This window comes from Oncorhynchus tshawytscha, linkage group LG16 (genome assembly GCF_018296145.1).
Source record: "Oncorhynchus tshawytscha isolate Ot180627B linkage group LG16, Otsh_v2.0, whole genome shotgun sequence".
Lineage (NCBI taxonomy): Eukaryota > Metazoa > Chordata > Actinopteri > Salmoniformes > Salmonidae > Oncorhynchus > Oncorhynchus tshawytscha.
Genome location: NC_056444.1, coordinates 29,739,185 through 29,755,228, shown reverse-complemented (window position 1 = coordinate 29,755,228; position 16,044 = coordinate 29,739,185). Strand labels below are relative to the sequence as shown.

Sequence of the window (16,044 nt, the reverse complement as noted above, 5' to 3'; positions counted from 1 at the left end):
TATGGACGTGAGTGCTACAGGTCGGTAGTCATTTAGGCAGGTTACCTTAGTGTTCTTGGTCACAGGCACTATGGTGGTCTGATTAAAACATGTTTCCATTACATACTCGGCAGGGAAAGGTTGAAAATGTCAGTGAAGACACTTGCTAGTTGGTCCGTGCATGCTCGCAGTACACGTCCAGGTAATCTGTCTGGCCCTGCTGCCTTGTGAGTTTTTATCTGTCTAAAGGTCTTACTCACATTGGCTGTGGAGAGCGTGATCACACAGTCTTCCAGTACAGCTGGTGCTCTCATGCATGTTTCAGTGTTATTTGCCTCGAAGCGGGCATAGAAGTAGTTTAGCTCGTCCGGTAGGCTCCTGTCACTGGGCAGCTTTTGGCTGTGTTTCCCTTTGTAGTCTATAATAGTTTGCAGGCCCTGCCACATCCGACGAGCGTCAGAGCCGGTGTAGTACGACTCAATCTTAGTTCTGTATTGACACTTTTTTTGATGGTTCGTCGGAGGGCATAGCGGCATTTCTTATAAGCTCCCGCGTTAGAGTCCTGCTCCTTAAAAGCGGCAGTTCTAGCCTTTAACTCAGTGCTGATGCTGCCTGTAATCCATGGTTTCTGGTTGGGGTATTTGCGTACGGTCACTGTGGGGACGACGTCATCGATGCACTTTTTGATGAAGCCAATGGCAGATGTGGTGTATTCCTCAATGCCATTGGAGGAATCCCAAAACATATTCCAGTCTGTGTTAGCAAAACAGTCCTGTAGCTTAGCATCTGCTTCATCTGACCACTTTTTTTATTGATCTAGTTAGTCACTGGTGCTTCCTGCTTTTGCTTGTAAGCAGGAATCAGGAGGATAGAATTATGTTCAGATTTGGAGGGCGAGGGAGGGCGAGGGAGCGCTATGTATGCATCTCTGTTTGAGGAGTATAGATGGTCCAGAGTTCTTTTTCCTCTGGTTGCACATTTAACATGCTGGTAGAAATTTGGTAAAACTGATTTAATTTTCCCAGCATTAAAGTCCCCGGCTACTAGGAGCGCCACCTCTGGGTGAGCGTTTTCTTGTTTGCTTATGGCAGAATACAGCTCATTCAATGCTATCTTAGTGCCAGCCTCTGACTGTGGTTGTATGTAAACAGCTACAAAGAATATAGATGAAAACTCTCTTGGTAGGTAATGTGGTCTGCAGCTTATCATGAGATATTCTACCTCAGGCGAGCAATGGCTCGAGACTTCCTTAGATATCATGCACCAGCTGTTGTTTACTAAAATACATAGACCGCCGCCCCTTGTCTTATCAGACTCCGCTGTTCTATCCTGCCGGTACATCATATAACCAGCCAGCTGAATGTTGATATTGTCGTCGTTCAGCCACGACTCTGTGATGCATAAGATGTTACAGTTTTTAATGTCCCGTTGGTAGTTTAGTCTTCCCAATAACTTGTCCATTGTATTGTCCAAAGATTGCATGTTTGCGAGCAGAATTGAGGGGAGTGGGGGTTTATTTGATCACCTCCTACTCCTCAGAAGACAGCCCGCCCTTCGGCCTCTCTTTCTCTGCCTCCTCTTCACGCAGATCACGGGGGTCGGGGTCGGGGTCTGTTCCCGAGGGAGCCGTATATCCTCCGCCTCGGGCTCGTCAAAAGGATTCTGCTAGTAATCGCAGTCCTGATGTCTTGAAGTTATTTTCGGTCATAAGAGACGGTGGCGGAAAGATTATTTACAAAAATAGTAAAAAATAAGTTACAAACAACGCAGATAAACTAATAAAAAAACACAATTGGTTGGGGGCACATAAAACGTCTGCCGTCTGCTCTGGCGCCATTTTAGTCACACAGGTGCTGAAGACAAAAAAATGCCACTCTAAAATGTGCAGTTTTGTCACATAACACAATGCCAACAAGTTAATATCTCTTCCATAAGCTGCCTCCAACGTTGTTTTAGAGAATTTGGCAGTACGTCCAACCACGGACCATGCAGGACCATGCAGGACCATGCAGGCCCACCCATGGCTGCACCCCAGCCCAGTCATGTGAAATCCATACATTAGGGCAGGGGTAGGCACTGTTCCTCGAGTGCTGCAGGTACTGCAAGATTTTGTTCCAACTAGGCACCACACAACTGAGCTAATTGATCAGTTCAATGATTGCCTAAATTCAACCCACGGGTCTTCCAGTTTGCTTAAATCAAAAACACGAAGTGCCTGTGGCACTCTAGGACCAGGGTTGCCTACCGCTGGATTAGGGCCTAATTTATTTATTTCAAATGACCGATTTACTTTTATGAACTCAGTAAAATCTTTGAAATTGTTGCATTTTGCATTTATATTTTTGTTCAGTAGATTTTAGTGATGTATAATTTATCAATCTACACATGTTCTACCTGGTTTTAGTTGTTTAAGTTCAGACTGGAGGATTTTTTCATCTTTTAATAGTTAACTTTTAAACAAATCCTTGGAGAAGCGATTTGCCGGCGCACCCACTAACTCGAGTTAACTCTGTATGAGGGTTCAGGACACAATGCTTGTTCATAATTGTATTCGGGTGAATAGAAAAACATATCATGCATGTGGCTGTTTCTGTGCTGTTCTCTGCAGCTGAGAGAGAGACTGCAACAAATGGTAACAAGAATATAATGACGAAGTGGCTTCACGGTGCTGCCAATACCATTAGCATGCAACTGGAGCTCTCTTAGTCTGACTCTCCTCTCTTTCTTTCTCTCCTTCTGTCTCTCTCTCTGGGGGTCTCAACACATTGTCCTGGGAGTCATATTTCTCTTGTTTAATACCCAGCTGTTATGGTTTCTTCTGAATGGAGTCATAATACTGTATGTTGGGTTTAGGTTTCAGCAGACTTTTAATGTATTCTCCTCTTCACACACACACACACACACACACACACACACACACACACACACACACACACACACACACACACACACACACACACACACACACACACACACACACACACACACACACACACACAGGACAGTGATGGGTTCAGTACAGGCTGAGTTAGCAGCAGGTCTGGGTTTACTGTTACAGAGTTTAGGAGCAGAATGAAAGAACTCATGAATGAATAATAATATACTCTACTGATCCCCAAAGCGAAACTTCTCTTCTGGAGTAAGTGTTGTTGATTTAGGAGCAGAGTTCTGTTGGACCAGTACAACTCTACATCTGTTCTCTCCAGCTCTACTGGTCCTACTGTCTGTTGTGTCCTGTCGTGCCCTGGTCCTACTGTCTGTTGTGTCCTGGTCCTACTGTCTGTTGTGTCCTGGTCCTACTGTCTGTTGTGTGCTGTCCTGGTCCTACTGTCTGTTGTGTCCTGGTCCTACTGTCTGTTGTGTCCTGGTCCTACTCTCTGTTGTGTGCTGTCCTGGTCCTACTGTCTGTTGTGTCCTGGTCCTGCTCTCTTTTGTGTCCTGTCCTGGTCCTACTGTCTGTTGTGTCCTGTCCTGTCCTGTCCTGGTCCTACTGTCTGTTGTGACCTGGTCCTACTCTCTGTTGTTTCCTGTCCTGTCCTGGTCATACTCTATGGTGTGTCCTGGTCCTACTCTCTGTTATGTCCTGGTCCTACTCTTTGTTGTGTCCTGTTGTGTCCTGGTCCTACTCTCTGTTGTGTCCTGTCCTGGTCCTACTGTCTGTTGTGTCCTGTCCTGGTCTTACTGTCTATTGTGTCCTGGTCCTACTCTCTGTTGTGCCGTGTCCTGTCCTGGCCCTACTGTCTGTTGTGTCCTGTCCTGGTCCTACTGTCCTGTCCTGGTCCTACTGTCTGTTGTGTCCTGTTCCTGCTGTTTTGTCCTGGTCCTACTTTCTGTCCTGTCTTGGTCCTACTGTCTGTTTTGGGGGGTAGTTGGTGCTGATAATTCTGTCCCTCTGCTGTGCCAATCAATCTGAACAGTTGGCTCTGTATGCTACCATTACTGCAACAGCCTTCATGTGGGAGTCCAGCTCTTTCCCTCCCTCTATTTCTCTCTCTCCTACCCTCTCTCTCTCCCTCGCTATCTTTATCCCTCTCTATTCCACTCTCTCTCCCTCCCTCTTTATCCCTCTCTATTTCTCTCTCTCCTACCCTCTCTCTCTCTCTCCCCCACTCTCTGCTGTCTCCCGCTCTCTCTTTACTCCTATCAATCTCCCCCTCTCTCTTTCTCCCCCTCTCATCCTCTTGCTTATGTATCGGCCTCTCCATGTCCTCCTCTCTCTCCATGTCCTCCTCTCTCTCTGTGTCCTCCTCACTCTCCGTGTCCTCCTCTCTCTCCATGTCCTCCTCTCTCTCCGTGTCCTCCTCTCTCTCCATGTCCTCCTCTCTCTCCGTGTCCTCCTCTCTCTCCATGTCCTCCTCTCTCTCTGTGTCCTCCTCTCTCTCCGTGTCCTCCTCTCTTTCTGTGTCCTCCTCTCTCTCCGTGTCCTCCTCTCTCTTCGTGTCCTCCTCTCTCTCTGTGTCCTCCTCTCTCTCCGTGTCCTCCTCTCTCCGTGTCCTCTCACTTGTCTCTCTTTACTCATGTCTCATAAAGATGATCATTTTTTCACACCCATCGTTCCTCTCTTTCATCTCTCTCCCTGTTCTGGGTTGGGCCTCTCCTACAGCACACTACTGCCATCATGATCTGTCTCATCGTCTCATCTTTGTATCTGAAGACAGTTCAGAGGCTGTGTATGGCTACAGCTTCAGAGGTTTGCACTCAGCTGTAGTCAGGAATGCAGCCATTTTAGACCGAGGATGCTGAGAAGGCAGAAACATCTACCCTAAGAGATGGATGGATAAAAGTGTGTGTGTGTGTGTGTGTGTGTGTGTGTGTGTGTGTGTGTGTGTGTGTGTGTGTGTGTGTGTGTGTGTGTGTGTGTGTGTGTGTGTGTGTGTGTGTGTGTGTGTGTGTGTGTGTGTGTGTGTGTGTGTGTGTGTGTGCGCGCACGCAGGAGGGCAAAGTGGAGTTCTTTAGGTTCATGATACCAGTCTTAGGTTCTGGTCCTCACTGGTGTTAGCCCTGTAAGAAAAAAATATCCCCTCTCTCTCTCTCTCTCTCTCTCTCTCTCTCTCTCTGTGTGTGTTTGTGTTAGTTACGTAACTATTGCTGCTCTCTGAGCTCAGGGCAGCTCTTTCCTTTGATGTTCTCTCAGCACCAAATCCCTGCCTGGGTTTCTGCTTTATCATTTACACTGAAACTAGCATGGGGACAAGTCCTATTCCCACTTAACACTCCCACTTTCTGGATGGAGGGAGCACAGGTGGACACTTGTCACAGTCAGACTGGATTTAATTCCACATGTATTTGAGTATCTGGTATTTAAAATAGTGTATTTTAGTCGATTCAAAATGCACAGTCCAAAATAAGTACTTTTATTTGAGTATTTGAATGGTTATTTGAAAAACCAAATAACGGAACTGAAAGGGGGATACCTAGTCAGCTGCACAACTAAATACATGTATTTCAGATACCTAGTCAGCTGCACAACTAAATACATGTATTTCAGATACCTAGTCAGCTGCACAACTAAATACATGTATTTCAGATACCTAGTCAGCTGCACAACTAAATACATGTATTTCAGATACCTAGTCAACTGCACAACTAAATACATGTATTTCAGATACCTAGTCAGCTGCACAACTAAATACATGTATTTCAGATACCTAGTCAGCTGCACAACTAAATACATGTATTTCAGATACCTAGTCAGCTGCACAACTAAATACATGTATTTCAGATACCTAGTCAGCTGCACAACTAAATACACGTATTTCAGATACCTAGTCGGCTGCACAACTAAATATACGTATTTCAGATACCTAGTCAGCTGCACAACTAAATACATGTATTTCAGATACCTAGTCAACTGCACAACTAAATATACGTATTTCAGATACCTAGTCAACTGCACAACTAAATACACGTATTTCAGATACCTAGTCAACTGCACAACTAAATACAAGTATTTCAGATACCTAGTCAACTGCACAACTAAATACAAGTATTTTAGAGGCAACCGTATACTGCCCTACTACCTGAGTCTACCTCAAGAACAGTGATTGATTTTGATTGACATGGTGAACAACAGTGTCCACTCACATTAGTGCAGTACAAGGACAGAGTACATGTTGAACACTGCTCATCCCTGTACACCAGAGAGCATAAAGTTTGTTTCTTAGTATTCTGCTCTTCCTCACACAGTCATGCGTGTAGCTGCAGAGATGGAAATGGCCTCTGACACTGCTTCTCAAGAGTAATGCTCACATAACTACTTCAGTCACTTTGTGTTGCCCTGGGTCTGTTTCCCATCTCTTCTCTGATCCTCCAACTCACGGGTCTGTGGCAGTGATGGTCTAGATCAGAGAATCTTGGCTCAGTATGTTTGCTGTTTGTGTATTGCAGTATATGTGTGTGTATTGCAGTGTGTGTCTGTGTGTAAATGTATGTTCTAGGTCAGTTTGTGTATGTCTGTGTTACAGGTGTGTGGATGTGTGCAGAGCAGGGCTGTATGTATGGCTAACCCTCGTCTTGTCCCCTGGTCCTGTCATATGCTCACACTGCCCTCTGCTGCCTCCCAGGTCACACTGCAGCTCGTAAATCTGTCCGGAGTGAGGAGAACAGAGTGAATGGACGGGAAGGGCAGCATTCGTCTCTCTATCCAGACCACTGTAAAGCTCTTACATTTTGAGAGGGTGTCAAGGAGGGATGAGATGGGTTGTCTCCCCAGGGGCAAACACACACACACCGCCGCCCAGACACCAGCAGGAACTTTAACTCAGTCCAAACATCAGACATAAAGTGTAAACAGTGGCGACTGAGGCCTTGAAGGAAAGATCAATCACTCTTAAAAAGCCTGAGGTTTAATAAGGTGCTACCTGCATTTTGTTTGGTAACCATTGATTATTTGTTCGTTTGACTATAGTCTCTGGTCAGTTTATTTGATGGGACTTTTAGGAGGATAGCAATAACCGAGAAGAGGAAGGGAAGGGAAGATTATCACCAAATGCAGTGAACCAGGGGCCTGCCTACTCCCTTCAGTTCTCCACCAGGGCTCATCCTCTTCTTTATAATAGCATGTCTAAGTTAATGGGCTCTTTCTGCCTCCCATAAAGAGGGGCTGTTTCACATTGTTCTGCTCTGCAGTGTCGGCAGTAATGGGTCGTTTTAAATGGTCTTGTTAGAAGTCATTTCTCAGTGTGGACGGTTTTGGGATTCTAGCCCGGAATCTGCTAAACTATATTGACCTGGTTGATGTTGGAATCTGCTAAACTATATTGACCTGGTTGATGTTGGAATCTGCTAAACTATATTGACCTGGTTGATGTTGGAATCTGATAAACTATATTGACCTGGTTGATGTTGGAATCTGCTAAACTATATTGACCTGGTTGATGTTGGAATCTGCTAAACTATATTGACCTGGTTGATGTTGGAATCTGCTAAGCTATATTGACCTGGTTGATGTTGGATTCTGTTACTCTTGTTGTTTGATTGACAGGTGAAGAGTGTGTTCAGCATGACGGCTAAAAGATGTCAATCAGCACACACGGAGTATAACAAACATTAGGAACACCTTCCTAATACTGAGTTGCACACCCCTTTGCCCTCAGAACTGCCTCAATTCGTTGGGGCATGGACTCTACAAGGTGTCGAACGCGTTCCACAGGGATGCTGACCCATGTTGACTCCAATGCTTCCCACAGTTGTGTCAAGTTGGCTGGATGTCCTTTAGGTGGTGCACTGTTGAGCATTTAAAAACCCCACCAGCAATGCTGTTGTTGACACAAACCGGTGGACCTGTCACCTACTACCATACCCCATCCAAAGGCAGTTCTATTTTTTGTCTTGCCCATTCACCCTCTGAATGACACTCATACACAATCCACGTCTGTTGTCCCAGCATCCTTCTTCAACCTGTCTCCTTCCCTTCATCTACACTGATTTGAAGTGAATTTAACTTCTTATGGCTGCGGTCAGTATTGAGTAGCTTGGATTAATAAGGTGCCCAGAGTAAACTGCCTGCTACTCAGGCCCAGTTGCTAATATATGCATATTATTAGTAGATTTGGATAGAAAACACTCTGAAGTTTCTAAAACTGTTTGAATGATGTCTGTGACTATAACAGATCTCATATGGCAAGCAAAAACCTGAGAAGAAATCCAACCAGGAAGTGGGAAATCTGAGGTTTGCAGTTTTCATTGCCTATCGAATATACAGTATCTATGGGGTCATATTGCACTTCCTAGGGCTTCCACTAGATGTCAACAGTCTTTTGAACCTTGTTTGAGGCTTCTACTGTGAAGTAGGGGGGAATGAGAGCTGATTGAGTCAGGGGTCTGGCAGAGTGCCATGAGCTCATTCAGGCGCGCTCCCGTGAGAGATAGCTGCGTTCCATCGCATTTCTAAAGACATAGGAATTCTCCGGTTTAAACATTATTGAAGATTTATGTTATAAACATCATAAAGATTTATTCTATACATCGCTTGACATGTTTCTACGAACTGTAATGGAATTGTTTTACTTTTCGTCTGGCCTGCGTGTCGTGAATTTGGATTTGTGAACTCAAGAAGGAAGTATTTGGACTTAAATTATGAACTTTATCAAACAAATCAATCATTTATTGTGGAACTGGGATTCCTGGGAGTGCATTCTGATGAAGATCATCAAAGGTAAGTGAATATTTATAATGCTATTTCTGACTTCTGTTGACTCCACAGCATGGCGGATATCTGTATGACTTGTTTTTGTGTCCGAGCGCCGTACTCAGATTATTGCATGGTGTGCTTTTTCGGTAAAGCTTTTTTGAAATCTGACACAGCGGTTGCATTAAGGAGAAGTTTATCTAAAGTTCCATGCATAACACTTGTATTTTCATCAACAGTTATGATGAGTATTTCTGTAAATTGATGTGGCTCTCCGCAAAATCACCGGATGTTTTGGAAGCAAAACATTACTGAACGTAATGCGCCAATGTAAACTGAGATTTTTAGATATAAAAATGAACTTTATTGAACAAAACATACATGTATTGTGTAACATGAAGTCCTATGAGTGTCATCTGATGAAGATCATTTAAAGGTTAGTGATTCATTTTATCTCTATTTCTGCTTTTTGTGACTCCTCTCTTTGGCAGGCTTTTTCCTATGTTTATTCTGACTGTCTGAGCAGTGAATCAGGCTTTTTCCTATGTTTATTCTGACTGTCTGAATAGTGAACCAGGCTTTTTTTCTATGCAAACCCCTGTACTTTAAGTGAGCGAACTCAAAGAATATATCATCTATTCCCTCAACAGACTAATCAAACTGCAAACAGCACTGCACAAAATAAGTTTAATATTGATCACATAAAAAAATGTGTGAACAGTAATATTCTTGTTAAAGGTTTTCTGCAGAGGGGATGTTGCTGCAAATTGCTAGATGAAAGGCACGTTTTTCTCTCTGTGGGGTTTTGTTTAATTCTCTTGCTGTAAGTTGGTCTCTGTGTTAGTCACACACACACTGAAAGAGGCTGTTCCTAACAGGCCCGGACCTCCTGCAGCTACTGTAAGTGTTCTGTTCTGTGGGTGATGTGTTTGTGCCATGCCGTCCCAGACTAACACAGGACAGGCTGGCTCTTTGACTCCTGTCACTAACCCACTAAGTCACACTCACTCAAGGTCCTGACTCATCCCCCATTGCTCATCGGGAGAAATGAAAAAATGTCCCCCTATTCCCTATTTAGTGCACTTTGTTGGCCAGAGGGAAAGGGTCATACTGACTAGGGTGAGCTGATCTTCCGGCGCCGACAGAGATGGCCGCCTCGCTTCGCGTTCCTAGGAAACTATGCAGTTTTTTGTTTTTTTACGTGTTATTTCTTACACTAGTACCCCAGGTCATCTTAGGTTTCATTACATACAGCCGAGAAGAACTACTGAATATAAGATCAGCGTCAACTCACCAGCAGTACGACCAAGAATATGTTTTTCGCGATGCGGATCCTGTGTTCTGCCTTACAACCAGTGTAACCGAGTGGATCACATGCAGCGACCAAAAAAAAAACGACTCAGAAAAAGAGGGAAATGAAGCGGTCTTCTGGTCAGACTCCGGAGACGGGCACATCGTGCACCACTCCCTAGCATTCTTCTTGCCAATGTCCAGTCTCTTGACAACAAGGTTGATGAAATCCGAGCAAGGGTAGCATTCCAGAGGGACATCAGAGACTGTAACGTTCTCTGCTTCACGGAAACATGGCTAACTGGAGAGACGCAATCCGAAGCGGTGCAGCCAGCGGGTTTCTCCACGCATCGCGCCGACAGAAACAAACATCTTTCTGGTAAGAAGACGGGCGGGGGCGTATGCCTTATGGCCAACGTGCCATGGTGTGATGAAAGAAACATACAGGAACTCAAATCCTTCTGTTCACCTGATTTAGAATTCCTCACAATCAAATGTAGACCGCATTATCTACCAAGAGAATTCTCTTCGATTATAATCACAGCCGTATATATATCCCCCCAAGCAGACACATCGATGGCTCTGAACGAACTTTATTTAACTCTCTGCAAACTGGAAACGATTTATCCGGAGGCTGCATTCATTGTAGCTGGGGATTTTAACAAGGCTAATCTGAAAACAAGACTCCTAAATTTTATCAGCATATCGATTGTGCAACCAGGGAGGAAAGACCCTGGATCATTGTTACTCTAACTTCCGCGACGCATATAAGGCCCTGCCCCGCCCCCTTTCGGAAAAGCTGACCACTACTCCATTTTGTTGATCCCTGCCTACAGACAGAAACTAAAACAAGAAGCTCCCACGCTGAGGTCTGTCCAACGCTGGTCCGACCAAGCTGACTCCACACTCCAAGACTGCTTCCATCACGTGGACTGGGAGATGTTTCGTATTGCGTCAGACAACAACATTGACGAATACGCTGATTCGGTGTGCGAGTTCATTAGAACGTGCGTTGAAGATGTCGTTCCCATAGCAACGATTAAAACATTCCCTAACCAGAAACCGTGGATTGATGGCAGCATTCGTGTGAAACTGAAGGCACGAACCACTGCTTTTAATCAGGGCAAGGTGTCTGGTAACATGACTGAATACAAACAGTGCAGCTATTCCCTCCGCAAGGCTATCAAACAAGCTAAGCGCCAGTACAGAGACAAAGTAGAATCTCAATTCAACGGCTCAGACACAAGAGGCATGTGGCAGGGTCTACAGTCAATCACGGACTACAGGAAGAAACCCAGCCCAGTCACGGACCAGGATGTCTTGCTCCCAGGCAGACTAAATAACTTTTTGCCCGCTTTGAGGACAATACAGTGCCACTGACACGGCCTGCAACGGAAACATGCGGTCTCTCCTTCACTGCAGCCGAAGTGAGTAAGACATTTAAACGTGTTAACCCTCGCAAGGCTGCAGGCCCAGACGGCATCCCCAGCCGCGCCCTCAGAGCATGCGCAGACCAGCTGGCCGGTGTGTTTACGGACATATTCAATCAATCCCTATACCAGTCTGCTGTTCCCACATGCTTCAAGAGGGCCACCATTGTTCCTGTTCCCAAGAAAGCTAAGGTAACTGAGCTAAACGACTACCGCCCCCGTAGCACTCACATCCGTCATCATGAAGTGCTTTGAGAGACTAGTCAAGGACCATATCACCTCCACCCTACCTGACACCCTTGACCCACTCCAATTTGCTTACCGCCCAAATAGGTCCACAGACGATGCAATCTCAACCACACTGCACACTGCCCTAACCCATCTGGACAAGAGGAATACCTATGTGAGAATGCTGTTCATCGACTACAGCTCGGCATTCAACACCATAGTACCCTCCAAGCTCGTCATCAAGCTCGAGACCCTGGGTCTCGACCCCGCCCTGTGCAACTGGGTACTGGACTTCCTGACGGGCCGCCCCCAGGTGGTGAGGGTAGGCAACAACATCTCCTCCCCGCTGATCCTCAACACTGGGGCCCCACAAGGGTGCGTTCTGAGCCCTCTCCTGTACTCCCTGTTCACCCACGACTGCGTGGCCATGCACGCCTCCAACTCAATCATCAAGTTTGCGGACGACACAACAGTGGTAGGCTTGATTCCCAACAACGACGAGACGGCCTACAGGGAGGAGGTGAGGGCCCTCGGAGTGTGGTGTCAGGAAAATAACCTCACACTCAACGTCAACAAAACTAAGGAGATGATTGTGGACTTCAGGAAACAGCAGAGGGAACACCCCCCCATCCACATCGATGGAACAGTAGTGGAGAGGGTAGCAAGTTTTAAGTTCCTCGGCATACACATCACAGACAAACTGAATTGGTCCACTCACACAGACAGCATCGTGAGGAAGGCGCAGCAGCGCCTCTTCAACCTCAGGAGGCTGAAGAAATTCGGCTTGTCACCAAAAGCACTCACAAACTTCTACAGATGCACAATCGAGAGCATCCTGGCGGGCTGTATCACCGCCTGGTATGGCAACTGCACCGCCCTCAACCGTAAGGCTCTCCAGAGGGTAGTGAGGTCTGCACAACGCATCACTGGGGGCAAACTACCTGCCCTCCAGGACACCTACACCACCCGATGCTACAGGAAGGCCATAAAGATCATCAAGGACATCAACCACCCGAGCCACTGCCTGTTCACCCCGCTGTCATCCAGAAGGCGAGGTCAGTACAGGTGCATCAAAGCTGGGACCGAGAGACTGAAAAACAGCTTCTATCTCAAGGCCATCAGACTATTAAACAGCCACCACTAACATTGAGTGGCTACTGCCAACACACTGTCAATGACACTGACTCTACTCCAGCCACTTTAATCATGGGAATTGATGGGAAATGATGTAAATATATCACTAGCCACTTTAAACAATGCTACCTTATATAATGTTACTTACCCTACATTGTTCATCTCATATGCATACGTTGATACTGTACTCTATATCATCGACTGCATCCTTATGTAATACATGTATCACTAGCCACTTTAACTATGCCACCTGGTTTACATACTTATCTCATATGTATATACTGTACTCGATATCATCTACTGTATCTTGCCTATGCTGCTCTGTACCATCACTCATTCATATATCCTTATGTACATATTCTTTATCCCCTTACACTGTGTATAAGACAGTAGTTTTTTTTGGAATTGTTAGTTAGATTACTTGCTCGTTATTACTGCATTGTCGGAACTAGAAGCACAAGCATTTCGCTACACTCGCATTAACATCTGCTAACCATGTGTATGTGACAAATAAAATTTGATTTGATTTGATTTGATGACTGACAGCTGGGTTGAAATGGATGTTTTTTTTTCTTTGTAACAGTTTACCATGACATCAACTCCACCTTCAAGAGGACCACCCTACTCATGAAGAAACAGCACCGAGGGGTGGTAGAGCATTTTGGGGCGGCAGGATAGCCTAGTGGTTAGAGCGTTGGACTAGTAACCGAAAGGTTGCAAGTTTGAATCCCTGAGCAGACAAGGTACAAATCTGTCGTTCTGCCCCTAAACAAGGCAGTTAACCCACCGTTCCTAGGCTGTCATTAAAAATAATAATTTGTTCTTAACTGACTTGTCTAGTTAAATAAAGGTTAAACATTTGTGTGTGTACGGCTGCCCTAACAAGCTGTGCTCAACCCACACACACACACACACACAAAGTGTCTCTGATATGGTTCACACATTTACTCAAACACATACACACAGTCTTGAATAGAAATCTACTCACACCCACATCTCTCTCATTTACATCCTATCATGTGAACAGTCTCACATCGGACGCAGGTGTGTTATGTAAAGGATAATGAAACTCCAATGTAGTAGTGTTAGAGACACAGGGGCCTCCAGCTTCAGGAGGAGTATCAACTCAGAGGACCTTTGACCTTACATGCAACACTAGAGTCCCTTGTGCGTCTGGGCCGGCAACGTATTATGTTATGAGTTCCTTTTCATTTTCAATTTTCATTTGTTTGCAATGGAAGAGTCATTAACACTGTGATAGGCATGGAGGTTGTCTGCTAGTCTGGCTAGTCTAACATGTTGCTGTGTCAGGTTACGGACTACACTGTCACCGCGCGGTCATCACCATCTGTAAGCTGATTGGTGTAGAGGACATGTACGCCAAGGAAGAGGGCTCCGTCAACCTGCTCAACATCACCATGGCTCTGTTCACCAGACTGGCCAATCAGGTGAGCCATTGTCAGGGTTGCTTGCTGGTTCTCGGCCAATCTCCGGGAATCTTCCTGTAAAAACATAGTCATGAGCTCTGAACATAAACACACACACACACACACACACACACACACACACACACACACACACACACACACACACACACACACACACACACACACACACACACACACACACTGCTTTAGACTAACCGTCTACTCTTCTCTCTGTAAGAGACCCAACAGTTTCTGGCTGGTGAGTTTCAGCCGGAGCGCGGGCCCCTGCCCCTCATCGTGGCCACCCCTAAGAATGGAGTGCATCCTGACCACAAACCCGAGGAAGAGACAGGACATGAAACGCATGACAGGGCATGTGACGTTGTCGAAAATGAGAGCTGTCTAATAAAAATGTAAACTCTCCAAAATGGCTTGTGTTGTGTGCAATTGCTTTTGAAGGAGCTGTCAGGACATGTCATGCTTTGATGACAGTTATAGTGATCATTTCCTCAGCAGCTGTCCACTGCTCGCTCCGGAGGCTCTTGCTGCTTTAGCTTTTCAGTTCATTTCCGCCTACATTCCAGTATGCAACTACTAACAGTCACCACCTTCCACAAGCAGCAAGAAAACGAAACAATGCAGCAAGAAAATAGCATCAAACAACTCAAGAGCTTTAAACAGTGAATGACGTTGTAAAGTCAAAGTATACATTTCTGCTGTACTTTTCCGTACTCTGACTTTCCATGTTATCTCTCCTTGACTCTATTTTCAGACTCTAATGGTCCCTTTAGTCAACTTATGAGTTATTAACAATTATGTGTCCTGTTTACCTCAACTTGGCAACCCCTTGGCAGGGAGTCTCTAGTTTGTAGTCTGAAGAAGCATTAATTCAGACATGAACAGCTCTCCAAAAAGGGATCCTTCCAATAGTGCTGTCTGTCTTAAGCCAGACAGGCCAGACAGGCATTTATTTCAATAGTGTTCTCTTAATATGGTCTTGAACTTGATGGTTGAACTAATGGTAGGATTCAAACTAAGTAGTTCTTTGAAGACTTTCAGCTGAATGGTTTGTGCAGTACAGGTGTAATGTGTTATGTGACATCTCCACCACTTGGGGGTGCTATTAGCACCTGATATTCAGGCTTCTTATATTGTTAACCCTTATTATGGATAAAATGTGGATTTTTATGTCAGTCATGAGACTACAATATTGTACATATACTGTATATGATATGACATCTCGTAGTTAAGTTCCTTGTTTTTCACCTTTCATGAAGTATCATTCGATTTATTGTATTCCAACGAATCTAACAACAAATCCTGTTCCACTGGGCACAGGTGTAATTCCAAAGTCAAGGTTTGATTTACATTTGTTTGAGTTGTCAGCTAACGTGATTTCAACGTGAAAATTTGAAAAAATGGCACCATGTCATGGCACCATGATTAGATTAAAAGTTGGGTGGGGGAAAAAATGTATTCCCTTGCGTTGATGTCTTTGCATATCCAATCAGTTTCCGACATAGATTCAGCATCATCATATTACATTTCAGTGGATGCCTCCTGCCCTGGGGCGGCAGGGTAGCCTAGTGGTTGGAGCGTTGGACTAGTAACCGGAAGGTTGCAAGTTTAAATCCCTGAGCTGACAAGGTACAAATCTGTCATTCTGCCCCTGAACAGGCAGTTAACCCAATGTTCCTAGGCTGTCTTTGAAAATATGAATGTGTTATTAACTGACTTGTCTAGTTAAATCAAGGTAAAAAAAAAAAAAAAATTTATGACCACACAGTGGGTGCCCCTATAGCCTGTCAACATCTATTTGGTTTAAAAGCCATGGAAACTGTGGATGTTATTATTATAAACAGCGCATTGGGTCATGTGACCAAGAAAGGTATGTATTGGATCTTGTCAGTTACCTTTATTTTTATGT

At 45.0% G+C, this 16,044-nt stretch overlaps 1 long non-coding RNA gene across 1 annotated transcript in view; it reads left to right on the top strand.

Annotated features, from left to right (window-relative positions):
• Positions 1–15,779, top strand: part of LOC112253442 — a 66,361-nt gene extending 50,582 nt beyond the window's left edge. Inside the window, exons 5-7 of the long non-coding RNA XR_006079058.1 lie at positions 13,274–13,433; positions 14,002–14,138; positions 14,356–15,779. This is a non-coding gene — a long non-coding RNA (uncharacterized LOC112253442). The remainder of the gene's footprint in view (positions 1–13,273; positions 13,434–14,001; positions 14,139–14,355) is intronic.
• The last annotated feature ends 265 nt before the right edge of the window (positions 15,780–16,044 follow it).